This window comes from Marmota monax, unplaced genomic scaffold (genome assembly GCF_021218885.2).
Source record: "Marmota monax isolate L192 unplaced genomic scaffold, Marmota_monax_Labrador192_F-V1.1 WCK01_AAM20220418_F8-fsc00001, whole genome shotgun sequence".
NCBI lineage: Eukaryota > Metazoa > Chordata > Mammalia > Rodentia > Sciuridae > Marmota > Marmota monax.
Window position 1 is genome coordinate 37,754,394 of NW_026693777.1, and position 16,444 is coordinate 37,770,837.

Below are 16,444 nucleotides of genomic sequence, written 5' to 3' on the forward strand. Positions count from 1 at the left end.
ATTAGTAGTAGTAGTAATAATAATAATACAGGGTGTATTATGGACTAGACAATGTTCTAAATGCTTTAGTAACATTATTTTAGTGCTTATAACAACTCCATGAGGTAGATACAGCTATTGTCTCTGTTTTAGGAGGAGGGAACTGGAACATAGAAGTTCAATGATTCACTTATGGTCACACAGACAATACTAGGTACTGTGCTAAACAGTCCCTAATGAAATACTGATTTCCTGACTGTATTTGAATTTGTTCAATACTGAGTTTCTAGGGAGGACTTAATCAGTTTTTGAGAAAACATGGCATTCAGTCCAATTTCAAATTAGGAAGAATCTTTGGCTCAATTCCTTTAGTCTCTAAAAGTCCCTCAGAGCCCTTACTTGGATAATTAGTTGTGAACAATATCAATTATGTCTAAGTGGACAAATTTAATTACGACAGAAGAACAATTGATTTTTTAAATTACCATTGATTGTTCAGTGGTTATCTCAGTGTAAAGATTTGTACATTCTGAATCTTTAATTTAATTGGTTTATAAAGAAGTCTGACACCAGAGAGAAGTTTCTCTCTGCTCTTTCCTTAATGAAGGCAAATACTGTAGAAACCCAAGACATTCAACAACAAACACAGCAGCAACAAAGCAACAATTAATATTAAATTATGTAAGGTGTTTTTGGATCTTCTCTCTTTTTTTTTTAGGGGATTTATTGGAGGCAGTGATGCCCTGGTTTTCTTTTCTTTCTTCTTCTTTTTTTTTTTTTTCCAGCCTCAGTTTGTTCTCAGAGCAACAAGCACGGCACGGGGTTTGGGGGGGCTTCAGTCTTGGAGACAAGGGCGGGGTTGCAGGTCTGTCTTCTTGGCCTGGGAATATTTGGGATTCCCCAGCTGAGCCATCCAGATCACCCTTTTGGAATTGCCAGCTCTCTCCTCTCTCCTCAGTGGACAGGAGAGTGGGTAGGAGGGCAGCTTCACCCAGCGGGAGCCAACACCCCCTCTCCACGGGACCCCCAGCCCCTCTCCTGGGCAGGACCCCTGGGGCCGCACAGGCGTGTCTAGATCTCCATGTCCACGGGGCGAATGTTGCCCATCTTGTGCTCTCTGACCCACAGCTCTCTGTCTTTGGCCGGGTCCACTTTTTGAAGCAGTTGGTCCACAGGCTCGACTGTGCTTTGGTTGAACATGTCTGTCTCATACCACAGCTGTGTGTGCTGACACAGATGTTGCCGGATCATCTCCACCCTCTCCACCTCCAGCCGCTCCAGCTCCAAAGTGGTGGTCACCATCTCTTCAAACCACTTGGACTGGGCCTGGTTGTAGAGGTCCACACGACGCATGAGGTCGTCACCAGCCTGTGTGGACTTTCTCCATGCCTTCTTGATGTCCTCCTCTGTCTTGTTGCTCAGCTTGATCTCCAGCTGCTGGGTCTTCATCTCAGGTCTCTCTGCCGCTCGGTGAGGGCTTTCCGGGCCTTCTCCACCGACGCGGAGCGGCTGGCAGCTGCTTGCGGAGGTCAGCGATATGGTGGTCACACTTTTTCATGTCTTTCTTGAAGTTCTCACGAAAGTTCATTAGGGGCTTCTCTACCTCGCTGTGAAGCTTGGCGGAGAACTTGAGATGCAGAGAAGCAGAACTTCTGCTTCATCTGCCAGACTCTTCTTCACCTGGGCCCAGGCTTTTCCCAAGGAACCTTCCTCCTGTGCAGCCAAGGAGTTCTGAGAGAGCTTAGCCAGGTTCTTTGCATATTCTTCTTCAATCTTTATCCTCTCTCGGGCGAATTCAGACATTTCTTTCTGCATTTGTTTGCCCTTCAGTTGCTTTTGGAGCAGCAGTTTGAACCCAGCCACTGTGCCATTGCCTTGGGGATCCTTCTTATCAGCCCAGAAGTAGTCACAGTAGCTCCACTCGGTTGGCTTTAGCAGTTGCTGTTCAGGCATGGTGTCTGGGTGAGGGAATGTCACGCAATTTATCATCTTCTCTGTGGGGTCAACTTTATTTTCAAGATTAAATATTTTGTCTTCATTGCCTGAGGTTCTATCTTCCAAATGGTCTTTTCTGTGGGTGATACTTTCCATTGAACTTTTAAGTTGGTTTAGTGATTCCTTCCCTTCAATGATTTCTTCTTTATTTCTTCTCAGGACCTCTGATATATCTTAATGGTGGGGTAGGACTTGCCATTGCAGCTCTCTCACTGGGCATAGAATGCTGATATTTTTAATTCTTTAAGTCAAATTCATGGTAAAACCAGTTAAAATCATGAAGATAATTGGAAATTGGTTTGGATTAAGAGTAATGAGAACTGGATTCTACTCTAAGTACACCCTTACCAATAGCTAGATGTGTGTTTTAAAATATTTTGGTGTTTTAATTTTCTCATCTTGAAAATAAGGTTAATCATATCTGTCTTACTTTCAGAACAAGTATCTCTAATATTTAGAGACAGCCATGATGTTTATGATATTTTACTATAAAATATTGCCTGACACTAATTTTTATCAATATTCTATTGCTGCATAAGAAATTGCCCCCAAACTTACTTGTTTAAAACTACCATTTCTTGTATGCCTACAAGTCACCCAGGTGAGTTCTTTGGTCTGTCCCATTCTCAGCTGTTCTGAGCTGAGCTTGCTGGCATCCGCTGGTGGGTTGGCTAGGAGCTGGTTGGTCTAGGACTGTCCCAGCTGGGACAACTGGCTCTCTTTCACATAATCTCTCCTTCTCTAGCTGCTGGCCCATAGCTGTTCTCAAAGGAGCACCTACCTGTCTCAGAACACCTCTTGAGGCCTCGGCTAAGAACAACGTTCCATCATGTCCACTGTACTCCAGCAGCCAACGCAAGCAACAGGAAACCTGATTCAAGGGGTGTGTGGAGGACAAATGATTCCACATCTTGGTTGGAGGAAATATATAGGGGAGTGTGGGGGAGTGAATTCCAACCATTCATTTAAACTCTTGATCTTTCCCAATTTATTTCATTATGCAATGATTTTTGACCTTTTTGATTCTTTGGTCAGTGTGTTATATGTCTTTTTATATATGTACATATTCATATGTGTGGCTTACTGTCTCTATATAAACCTAAATTAAAACACTTGAATGCATTTGCAATTATTATAACCAACACTTAACTGGAAAATCTATTAGATATATTCTTATTTATTTATTAACTCTGACTTGCTATATTAGCATTTGCATGAAGAAATAAAACAAACAAAAAACCTGAACAGAATAATTGTTCGAATTTTGAGGGCTGAGGTGTTTTGCACTACTGGTTTCTCTTTTGCACTGAAATGATTAGTATACTTATTACTGATCCTATAAGCAGTAAGAGTTAATGAATTGAGACAATACAAATAGAAAATCCAGGTCTTCAGTTCTGCCCTGGAAAAAGAAGAGAGGAGTTTTGACTTTGTTTTATTTTGCTTGATCTAAGACTGAGCCTATGATGACTACATTGATTAAATTTCCTAACTCTTTAACTCATGATTTTGCTTGGATTTAGGCATTTGGTTGTATAATAGCAAACATCTGGATGCCTTTTTCCCCCCTCATCAGTGCCAACTATGCATCTGTGTGGAAGAGTGTTTCAATTTTGGATTGTAGTTGGCATCTTTATATATGCTCTTAAATCAGATACACCACATCATTTGAGCGATTCCAGAAGTTTGGGTCAAAAAATATATTTTTGATTAGGTTTAATTATAAAACTGTAAATAAAAACCTATCTGAATTATGTATGGGCACTTGGCAATTCCTGTAGATTCCAGCATCCCCCTTTTCCATGTTGGTATCATGTTCAGGAACACTTAAAATATATTGCCATAACATTTTCTAAATGACTGTATTGTAATTTTAATGTTGTATTTGGCAAACACAACTTAGAATACAGTAGCTAATAGTGTAAGCTCATTTTATTTGCATAGCATTGTTAACCACTTTCATGTAGTGCTTACCAAATGTGTCAGATTATTACAATCTACTTAATGACTTAATGGATGAGCTACATTGTTCTTAAATTCAATTATACCCTTTGCACCTCTGGAATTAAGGTCATGTCAGTATTTCTATTATATAAGTGTCTGGGTTTAGCAGTTTTTAACCGAGCTATAAAAGTTGGCTTCCAAATCAAATCTTAGTAATAAAGGTCAGTGCCTGAGGGACCCAAATGTAGTATATATAATTTTCTGATGCATCCCTTGCTTTCTAAAATAATCTTTTAGAAAAAATTCCCTTATAGTCTTCATATGGCAAACAAGAAGCACTTTCATTTCCTGTTTTCTTTGTAAGACTGTTTTTTTCTTCCTTGTTGAATGGCAGTCATCTCTCAGAAAAATCTAGCTTTTAATACACTCTTTACTATTTATTGATGTGTAACCTTAAGCTGTCACTTAGCCATTTTGTAACTTATCTTTAAGATGGACTATTAACAGTACCTACCTTACAGAGTTGAAGCAAGAATTAAATGAAATTTTACACATGAATTTGAGATAATACATATTAATTGCTCAATAAGAGTTAGGTTTTATTAGTAAGGGATTTAGTATAAATCTGTTGAACATTAGCCAAACATCTGAAAACAACAGGCTCCTGAGATGGATCTGGCATTTACTGAGAGGCATGGAAGAAGCTGTGGTATAAGACAATCATCACTCAATATCAATACTTTTTCTTTTAGAAATTAATACTTTTGTTGTTTATAAGACAATTTAAGCAATCTTTGGTTATAGGTTTGCTTAGGAAGAAAACAAAATTTCCTAGTAGTTGCATTAGGTTAGAAGTAACTCTATTCAACAGCATAATAATCACAAGAACATGGATGCATTTCCCTGGGTGCAGGGCTCAGGGTACAGGGTGCAATGTGGTTACTCCTTTACTGATTCTCTTTATTTCAAATAATTCACTGGTAGATTTGGGTTCGTATTGATCATGTGCTCAATTGGTTCCTGAATAGTATGCAGAGAAACAATCCTAGAAAAAGAGGCTGATTCATTGACAGAAAAGTCTGTTTCCTTTGTACTCCTGGCAGAATCACAGGTTCCATAGTTGTCATAACCTCTTGCCTGTGCAGGGGACATATGACTGTGTAAGGGACCCTGCACCAGTAGTGTGATTATGTGACTCTACACAGATGTCCCAGCTGATGATGTGTTACATGGCAAAAATTCCCCCCAAAAGAATAACCATGTGGTATACCAAAAATCCTTTGAAGAGCCGGGCATGGTAGCACATGTCTATATCCCAGGGAGTTGGAGGCTGAGGCTGGAGGATCACAAGTTTGAGGTTAGTCTCAGCAATTTAGCAAGGCCCTAACCAACTTAGTGAGACCCTGTCTCAAAATAAAACATAAAGGGGTTGGGGAAATAGCTCAATTGATAGCATGCTTGCCTCACATGTACAATGCCCTGGGTTCAATCCCCAGCACCACAAAAACAAAAACAACATAAAAAGGGCTGGGGGTGGGGCTGGGGCTGGGGCTCAGTGGTAGCGCACTTACCTGGCATGTGTGAGACACTGGGTTCGATTCTCAGCACCACATATAAATAAATAAAATAAAGGTCTATCAACAACTAAAATATATATATATATATAAAGGGCTGGGGGTGTGGTTCAGTGTTTGAGTGCCTCTGGGATCAAACCAAAGCCCTTGAAAGGATATTAATATCTTTTAGAAACTTTCATTTCAATATATATTGTCCAAACACTTAAATTATAGTTCCCAATTCAATCAATTGACTTTCTCACCTCTATTAAAAATTTTGGACTGTTCTCTTTGATCTGATTCAGAATGAATTTGGTGTTTTCTCTGACATAATACAGATGAAATTCATAAAACTACAGTCTGTTATTTTCACCCTGTCATTTTACAAATAGAATTCAGGACCTGCAAAGTCCTGAAGAACTCATTTTTCTGAGTGTTGAATGTTTAAACTTCTCAGTTCATACGATTTCCTTTTCCTAGAGAGAAAAAGCCCACAACTTTTGGTGGGACAAAAGTCTAAAGTGGGGGAAATGACATTATTTAAGCCCCTTGCAAAGCAGACACATGAAAGTTAAAGGAAACTAATTGTATGAAGAAGATACAAAATAAAACTCTATAAAAGGAAATAAATAAGGCTATATAAAAAAGCTGTCAAAGTATGACCTGATTTATTTGATTGAAATATGTAAAAAAAAAAGTTCAAAATATCCTTCAGTATTTACTAGCAAATAATAAGTAAGGTAGATATCACTCAGGAATTTAGATCTGATTGACCATCATAATGGATGTTAGAAAATTAGCAAATTCCTTTTCAAAATTCAATTAACAGTTCAAAGGACATACCACATAGTTGTTTGAGAACCTTAAATTGATATGATTTCTGAATGAATCTGGTCTCTATCAGTTGACTAGAAACTGTCACTATCAACTATAAATGGAGATTACATTGTTCAGTGATCCATGCTACATCAATACCAATAAGAGATTAAGACAGGGTGATGATACAGTGTCTTAGAAAGTCATTACTACCATTCTATAAATTCCATTTAACCAAATTAACTGGGGGGGTGGCCAGCATAGATAATAGGTAGTATGTTTTTTTCTTAAAATTATATTAAAGATGTAGTTCAACTGAAAAGAAAAATACAGTGGTTACAGTACACAACAGAGTCGGAAAGTAATGCTTCTAATCAAGCAGATGGACAGACGACTTCCCCTCTCAACCATGGTAGTGTCTGTCCCAGTAGATGGGCATCCTGGCACTACCCAATGTAGTGGCAAATTAATCAAGGAGCTTAATAATTAAGCTTAATGCTTATTGATCAATAACAAATTGTTATTAATATATTCAATAGAAGACACAGTGGAAGAAGATGGAAAATTTTGTCCATTTAAAAAGACTACAAACTTTACAGAAGGGTGATGAACTGACTATAGAATCTAAAGATGTTTTTAATATTACATTGAGAGCATCTGATATTGTGTGGTTCCATGCTGTTAATTGAAGAAAAATAATTTTATTATAAAGCCAGGGATATAAAGTTGTATATATGCATAAACTTTCCCATATCTTTTCTTTTAATCCCACCTCAGATATTCTTTGTCTGAGAAGTTTTATCCTACTCATAGAGGCAAAAATAATACTTTTGTGATCCCAGATATATGTATGTACTTTTATTCTTAATAGTTTTAATTGTAGATGGACATAATAATTTTATTTATTTATTTTTATGTAGTGCTGAGTATAGAACCAGTACCTCACATGTGCTAGGCAAGTGCTATGCCACTGAGCCACAACCCCAGGCCTACACGTACTTTTAAAATATTAAAAGTAAAATTAACTCCACTGCATTCTGACAATGTGTGTATGTGTTGGTTTATTAATATAATGGGAATTGGTTGGCAGTGTGTCTTATTTATTTTTGAATACTGCGCACATAGCAGTCCATATGAATTTATACTGAATGCATGTGGGTAGTCATTATGAAAATAAGAAATATTCATTATGTCCAAGGTGCTTATAATTCCAAAGATCAATGGGCCAACAGGCAAAACAAATTTCACCACCAGATTTGTTTACCCAAAGCATCTGTTTGTCAGATCAAATTATATAAGTGTCACCCAAAGACAAAATTCTGAGATCATGGAGAGTTGGAGAAAGCATCTATTGAAACACAAGATGATTTTTAATAGAATTAGAGCCCATAACAACTATTTAATCTTTGATTGACCCTTTATCAAAAGAAGAAGAGGGGCTGGGGTTGTGGCTCAGTGGCAGAGCGCTTGCCTAGCATGCGTGAGGCAATGGGTTCGATTCTTGACACCACATTTAAATAAAAAAAAAGGTCCATCAACAACTAAAAAATATTTTAAAAAGAAGAAGGTCTAAAAAACACAAAATAAGGATGCAGTGGGGCCTTATTTGTTATTAATATTAATAAGATTAACATTTATTGAGCTATCTAAAACTGGTACTAAAAGAACTTGTTTTTCTAAGATACATATGTTGATACATATGTTGTTTAGATGTAATTTAAATATTTTTCCCTGAGTTTACATAATGAAACATTTGACTTGTTAAGTGAAAGCCCTTGGTTTTGCCACCTTGAGAACCTCGCTGCTGACCTGGTACAGTGCTTCATTGGGATGGTTTGGGCAGGGGTTGTGGTCCCTAAAATGAGGTGTCTCTTCTGCTCTTTGCCTGTTATATCACCCTGGGAAATTATTTGAACTTATACTCATGGTTCTCATTTAAAAATGAGGATAATCAACTGTTTCTCAGATTCTTATGCCGATGAAATTGTGTGTACAAAAGCGCTTGTAAACCATAAAGTACCCTATAAATGTTGGCTATGATTATGGCTTGATATGTACCATGTTATACCAAAACATCATAAAAAAGTCATGGGATATCGGGAGGCTATTTCTTTTTTCTAAATGTGCTTCTCTGCAAGACAAATTGTGAAGACTTTTTCCATTTGCTTCCTCATTTTCCTCTTCCCATTTTTTTTATTGTGGCACAATATTCATAATATAAAATTTATTATCAACTGTTTTAAGTGTACAATTTCATGGTATTAAGTCCATTTATATTGTTGTGCAACTATCACCACTGTCCATCTGCAGAACTCTTTTCATCCTGCAAAACTGAAACTCTAGATCCACTGACCAATAATTTCCCATTACCCACCCCTTCCAAACTCCTTATATTCTGGGGTAATTGAGAATTCAAGTGCTACTCCCACCTTTTTTTTTTTCTTTTTGGTACTAGGGATTTAACTCAGGGGCCCTTAACCACTGAACCACATCCCCAGCCCTTTTTTACTATTTTATTTAGAGACAGGGTCTCACTGAGTTGCTTAGGGCCTAACTAAATTGCTGAACTCACAAACCTCCTATCTCAGCCTCCCAAGCTGCTGGGATTACAGGCATGAGCCACCACGCCTGGCTGCTCTCACCTTTCCCCTAACAAAATTCACAGCCAATCTAAAATGTAATCATGGCAATCTCAATTTCTTCTGCTACCTTCATTGTTTTTGGTTCTGAAATGATAAACAAAAGATAGAGTGAAGAAATACTATAATATAGAATTTGCGCAAGGAAAAATTACAATTCTGCTACATGTAAAAAGCTTTAATATTTGCAAACTTTTGGACATTGTGATCTTCTAAAAATATATCCCAAGTAAATGGGGATATGTACAAAGTGTTATCTGTTAATGGTTTAAAAATGTAAGTAGGCCTCCTAAATTCCTTCCAATTGCAATTCAGTTAAAAAATTGGTTGTATATACATATAGAAAATAGTATATAACTACTAAACAGCTCATTATAGAATAATAATTAAGCTGGATGTGGGTGGCATGCCCCTCTAGTCTTAGCTGAGGTAGAAGGATCTCTTGAGTGCAGGAGTTTGGGGTCAGCCTGGACAACACAAAGAGAACCTGTCTCTTCTAAGAAAAGAATAGTGATTTAAAATAGAGGGATAAAATTATGCTATAGTATTAAGTTTTAAAAATTTACAAAACAATATATAGATAGATATATACATACTGTATTAATGTTAGTTTATATGTCAATTAAGAAATAAAAACACACAGGTATGTGTATATGTTTGTGTGTGTGTGTGTGTGTGTGTGTTGAAAGCCTAAAAGGTATATAGCAAAATGTTAATGGCAATCTCTGGGTAGTAGATTTTAATTTCTTCTTAATCTGTGGTAGTGATTTTAATTTCTTTTTTTTTCATTTCTTTTTATGTTTTGTAATTTTTAAATGACCATATTTTACTTTTATAATCAGGAACAAAATGTAATTAAATAAAGACTCAAACATTGGCCACCTTGACAGCAAACCCAGCAATGAACTCTGAAGTATTTCAGCTATGAACACTTAAGTAATTGGAAACTGGGAGGACCATAAATAGTGGTCACTAGGGGCTACTATTTGAATGAAAAACCCAGAGAGCTTGTTTCGAATCATGTAGACTTTCACATTACTAATATAATTAAAGCAAGTAAATCAGCCTGGCAACATGCCACTCACTTTTCAGACACACGTCACAGCTGTCTGCATGCTCACTATCTTCACCTTGCTCAATTTTTACAGTTTTTAATATGACTATCAATTCCCTTTTTCATAAACCTAACCTATAAATGCCACAACTCCTCTGAGGGATTTCCACAGGCTTCATTTTAGGCTCCACAAGAAAGGATGTAAAAGAGACTTTTCTTTTGTAAAGTGATTCTATAATTCTGTCCAATATCCATCATTTTCAAGGCCAAGTAATCATATTTAATAGATACTAAATTACATTCTGTCAGGCAAGGATTCCCTTGATGATATTAACCAGAGTGGAGGACTGACAGTTGGAGGCCTGAAAGTAAGATATTGCTCTACCAAGGGCTGCCATGCTTTCCTTTGCAGGGGTTGACCCCACTAAGTGCACAGTGGCATAAGATCCGCACCTTCAACACAATCCTCAGCCTTCCCCAAGTTACCCACAGACCAGCCCCTGATTTCCTGTCCTAAAATCATGTTTAAAATTAAATTACTGAGTATATTTTTGACCCTTTCCTTTAACGAAATTGCCATCATGAATTTATTTTTATAATACTACTCTAGCAAGGCAGCTAGATGTGCAAGACTCTATCTTCTCCATCTCCATGTTATGAAAATGGAAAAAGCTGAGCAATGAAGAAAGCCAGAAGATGCCCTTACTTCTGTGTTGTTTATACAAAGTGTAAGGTTGGAGATGTTTTTCTTGACAGGAAAGATTGTAAGGTCATGATGCTGGATACTGAGCAAATGCACAGGTTTTTCCTTTGAAAAAGGAGAAACTTCTGTATCAGATTTTCATTAGGGGGGATGTTCTTGTCACTCTTTTTTTGAGCATCTCTATTGGAGTGGGACTGATTTTGTATATTTTATACCTCAAAGGCATTACACAAAGACACAAAGGTATGACAAGTAAGCATGTTCTCCAAATAAAAGAAAGTTTTAAGTTTTTGATGCTTCAGCTGTTAAAATAATCCAAGCATAAATTCTTATTGTAAACTGAATCTTCATTCAGTATTCAACTTTGAGCTCATGAATTGTGCCTCAATCTGGTGCTTTATATAAATTAGCTCATTTCATCTTATCCTATGCCAGGAGATTTACTTATCTCAAGGTTACACATAAGAACTATAAGCTGGCTCTTCTTTATTTCTAAAAGCTTAGGATGGCTTGAACTCCAACAACTTGGGTCACACTCTATTATTATTATTATTATTATTATTATTATTATTATTATTATTATTATTGTAGGAGGGATTGAACCCAGTAGGGTTTAACCAGTGAGCAACATCTCCAGCCCTTTTAAAAATATTTTATTTACAGACGGGGTCTTGCTAAGTCGCTTAGGATTTCATTAAGTTGCTGAGGCTAGCTTTGACGCGATTCTCTTACCTCAGCCTCCTGAGCCACTGGGATTACAGGTATGTGCCACTACACCTGGCCATACTCAATGCTTGATGCTCAATCTCATGACACAGAATTGGTTGTTATTGTTCTTGTTAAATTAATACCAACCCAGTTGCTACAAACATCAAGCATGAATTGTAAAATTCTTGCCTAAAGAAAAGCTGTTAAAATACTGGAGAGTAGCATAGGAAGGAAGGATAAGGTGGCTAGTGTTTAACATTCTGTAACAAGAAGAAGGAGTATGAGCCAAAAGTAGTCAAAGAAAAATAATTAAACCATTACCAAGATATTTGTTTTATAAAAATTGCACTAAGGGACTAATTCTGTCTGCTTTCTGTCCAATTTTCTTCTCTACTTCTTTTATTTAGCCCTTGGGTTTTTATCTTTCCTTAGCACTTCTTTACTTATTCTTTTATTTTTAAAAATAAGATCTCTTCCTTCTCATTTTCATTTTTGTATCACTCTTTCTTATTCCTCAATATTTTCCCTATGTCAAAGGGGGTATTGGCGGGGGGAAGAAATCCAGCCTCTGTGCTTTCCCTTTAAGTGTAATAAAATGCAGGTGCAAATGTTGAAGGATCTCGTCCCCCCACATTTCATCGTCATTAACTCCCCTGCTACTCTCTTCTTCTTTACTTCTTCCTTTCCAATAAGTCACTTCCTTCCTTCCAATAAATCACCAAGACTAAAATGTAAAAGCACTTTACCGTATTCTGATACACTACAGTAGTTTAATTTTCATATCAGTCTAACCCAAATTGGTTTCTCATTGACAGAGCTCAGCAGCTGCCTCCTTGCCCGCTGATTCTTCCAAATGGAAAATCTCAGTAAAACCTGTATTTTCATTTATTTCCACTGTGGAAACATTAAGCAAGTTGGAATGTGGTGGTTTCTGTAGATTTTAAAAACCATAACACAATTATTAGAATAACAATTCAAGATTTCCCTCAGAATGAATTTGGTTTCCAAGAGAGTGATGATTTCAAATCTCACTATCAGATCTCCAGTGAACTTTGGTGATTGGGCATGTTAATATACTAACTTTCTTCTTCTCAATGCCTTTATTATTATTATTATTTAGTGTTGGCACTTTTTAATGGTATCATTTTAACATGAATTTCTCCATTTTCCATCCCATTGAATATACAATGTTAACTAATTGCATTTGTGTTGCATTTTGTATTTTTTTGGAGAATTTTCATAGCATCTATTTAATCATCATTAAAACACCACCATTTGACAGGCACTGTTAGGCATGTGGTTCAAATGAAAACGTTGCTCAGCTTCTTTCTTAAGAAGCTGGAGAGAAACCATGGTGACATATGTAATAATTCCACATAGAATAATGTTATGAGTCTCAATAACTTTGTACATATGTATACAGAGAGCACTACATAGATATAGTGTGTATATATACATATATGCATACTACATGTATATAGTTATTGGGTCCCCAATTATAAATTATATTGTTTTCTCATAGAATTAATTGCATTTGTGGTTTCATATATTTCATCATTTGGCAGCTCTCATTAAATTATGAGTTTGGAAAATAGAGATGAAATCATTGGTCTCTGCTTTCTCACCATCAAACACAGTGCTTTGAACATGATAACTATTTGTTCTTCAAGGAAGGAGTGAATGAATAAAATGGAGATATATTTAATTGAGAATTCCAGGAAACCAGGCTCTTTTATATAATAAGGGAAAATAAATGAATTGCTTTTTGATTTATAGAAACACTGTATTCATTTTAATACAAAGCTAATTACTATTGCCACATTTGTTTCCAACTTTTTTTTTTTTTTGTACTAGGGATTGAACCCAGGAGTGCTTAACCACTGAGCCACATTCCTGGTCCTTTTTATATTTTATTAGAGACAGAGACAGGCTCTTACTGCGTTGCATAGGGCCTCACTAAGTTGCTGAGGCTGGCTTTGAACTTGTGATCCTACAGCCTCAGCCTCCTGAGCCCTGGGATTACAGGGGTACACATACCCAGCTTGTTTCCAGCTCTTAATGATGATGTGACTGTCTGTGATGGTCAAGGTAAGACTTCTAAGAAGGACAAGATTTCAGCACTTCCTTTATTTGGAGGAGTGAAATTCTTCAGGTTGATTTCTCACCTGGTCTTGTTTTTCTTTTCCAACATGATGAAAATTCATGCCTTATTTGGGAAACTATCTTCTTTTTTATCCTTCTATCTTTAATTAGTAAACACAGCTGACTTGTTAAGTGTGTGTGTTCTTGTGTTCATCAGCTTTCAATCAAATACCTGTGACAAATACCTGACACAATCAACTTTAAAGGAGGAAAGGTTTATTTTGACTCATAATTTCAGAAGTTTCAGTCCCTGTTGAGCCTTTGCTGTTGGGTCCTTGGCAAGGCAGTACATCATGGTGGGAGCAAGTGGCTGAGGAAGTTGTCAGCTTGTGGCAGCCAGGAAGCAAAAATAGAGGCAGAGGAGGGTCCAGGATCTCAACACCTCCTTCAGGGGCATGCCTCCACTTATGGAAGACCTTCCACTGGGCCTCAGCTCTAATGGCTCCAGCACTTCCCAAGAGCATCACAGGCCTGGGACCAAGCCTTCAACACGTGTGACACTGGGGGACCCTTATCCAAACAGCAGCTGTATTACCATGGCAGTTGCATTCCTGTTTTATGTGTATTTCTTTACGTGCTTGTTGCTTCAATTTCAGCTTTGCCAACCACAATCCTAACTGCATTTGATTGCCTGTTTTGGGGGACAAAGGAAGATCTATTTGACAGAAGGGAGAATATATACTCAGAATCTTTCTTTCTCACATTTAAACTACATGGAAAGCAGCTGGTAAAACTTCTAACTTGGCCACATTTCTAAAAGTTTTTAAAATTAAATTTATTTTTAATTGATATATAAAAAATAACAATTGAATAAAACTATGGGGTGCCGTGTGATATTTCAATATATGTATACAATGTATAATGTTTGAATTGGGTTAACCATATTTATCTCCCCAAACATTTATTATCTCTTGATTTCTAAAAATTTTAATCTGATCTAATTTCTAAAATTCATTCATTTTATTTGTTCTTTGATATGTCATATTAGGAGAATTCTGGACTTCAGGTAGTTTTACTTAAATTCTGAAAGCAAAATGACAATACTCTTTCCTTTTGTGAAGATTCTGCTTAAATAATTTTTTCTGGGGGGTGATACTCATGAACTTTTTTCCAGGTAGGTTAGAAGAAAAACTTTCGATGCCAATGCTAACACTTTTTCAGTGTTGTGTCAATTTATATGCAATGTTCACTTACCTTCTATTCCTCTATTTCTGGAAGTTGGGCTTCTCACCCCCACTTATGGGGGTAATCATATTTAATAGATACTAAATATGATTACCACTTATGGGGGTAATCATATTTAATAGATACTATTCCCCTTGCTTGGGAATGAGGGTCTAATCAGGGGGTTGATGAGAAGCCTTGTGCCCTCTCTTAACTAGAATGAGCTATAGTCATTTTTCTCTCATTTTCCAAGGACAGGGTTTTTTTGTGGGGAAACTGACATTCAAAGCTGACCTCTTTGCTCTAACCCTGTGTCTATTCCCCACTTTCTCCAGGTGAGATCCCTGCTAGCTGCCTCCTCTGTTCTTGCTAGGAGACACTCCTGCTTTTTTGTCCTCAGTGGTTTGCACTGTCTTTTTTGTCCTCTCCCACTGGTTATTGTATTGTTTCTGCTCCCGCCTCCTTCCTAGACAACACTTTTTGTCAACCACTCTTGGCTATGGTCTCTGTGTGGATCTCTGTCACCATACTCAGAAAGGCTCAATTTTTCCTAGATGGTTTTAGCTTTCTTAATTTTTCTGGTTGTGCCATTCAGTTCTGGGTTAGACAGCTAGAGAAACCTACATACTCTATGGGGAAAAGAGAGTGTTTTCTTCACAAGAGAATCAGCCTTTTCGGGATCAATGAAATGATGATTTATTTAAGAATCTTTTAACTGAAATACATGAAGAATCCCCTCTACATCATTTCATCTAGAGGCCAAAAGAGCCAGGAACTTGAAAATCCAGGATAAAATCTTAAAAGGCTTCTCTTTAGTCTTTATTTATTACCAAACTCTCCCTGAAATGTTTACATTCCTTGGCTGATAGATGCAAGAGGGGAAGGAGAAGAAAGCAGCCATGGCTTACGTCTGTGTTGTCTCTGGCTCACCCACCACTGCTCATTGTACTTTGCTGCTTTGCTCTATTTAGAAAAGGATCACCCTTAACACACCAAAGGGGAGCAAGGTACTAAGAAGAAAGAAAAGGCATGCTCCAAGTGGGATGTTTCAAAAGAGTTTAAGAAGATGTAGGCAACTTTAAGGAAACTGACAAAGCATGATAAAATACCCGACAACAAGCAATGTCTGGGAGTATTTACCAACTCCAGGTTTAAGCATCAGATGGAGGAAAAGGCTACCAGAACCCTGAGATGGCTGTGCCATTGGAAACAGCACACGGAGAGGGCTGTGGTCTTTTGCAAAGGAAAGGAGCCACTGCCAACCCTTATTCACATGGTGTGAAACCTCTCACCACACTCTGCCTCTTCCTCCCATCCTCAAGTCTCCTCCCCATCTCTTGCACAGGCCTCCCACTGGCTGAATCAACCAGAAAGTGGAGAAGGGAGCTGGGATTATGCAGCTAGGGGAGACCAGCCTCCCAGGGCTCAGAGCAGGGTGAAGAGGGTGGAGAGTGAATCTGGAAGGATGATACTGAAGATTGACTTACCTGGTAATTGCATTCAATTTACCAACTGAGGTCAATTTACGTAATAGGAAGGTTTTGCTGCAATGAATATACTAGGTCAATAAAGTCTCTTAGGAGTTCATACAGCCATTTCCCCCATTATATTATTTTTCTAAAATTTTCAAATAAGGGCTAAAGTTGTAGCTCAGTGATGGAATGCTTGCCTAGCTTGTGCCTGGCTTTAGGTTCAATCCCCAGTACTGCCAACAAACAAATAAATAAACAGTAAAAATAAATAG

The 16,444-nt window shown here is 37.3% G+C and overlaps 1 pseudogene; it reads right to left on the reverse strand.

Moving 5' to 3' along the window:
* Positions 1-813: 813 nt before the first annotated feature.
* Positions 814-2,070, reverse strand: LOC124104070 (growth arrest-specific protein 7-like; annotated as a pseudogene).
* Between the last annotated feature and the right edge of the window lie 14,374 nt (positions 2,071-16,444).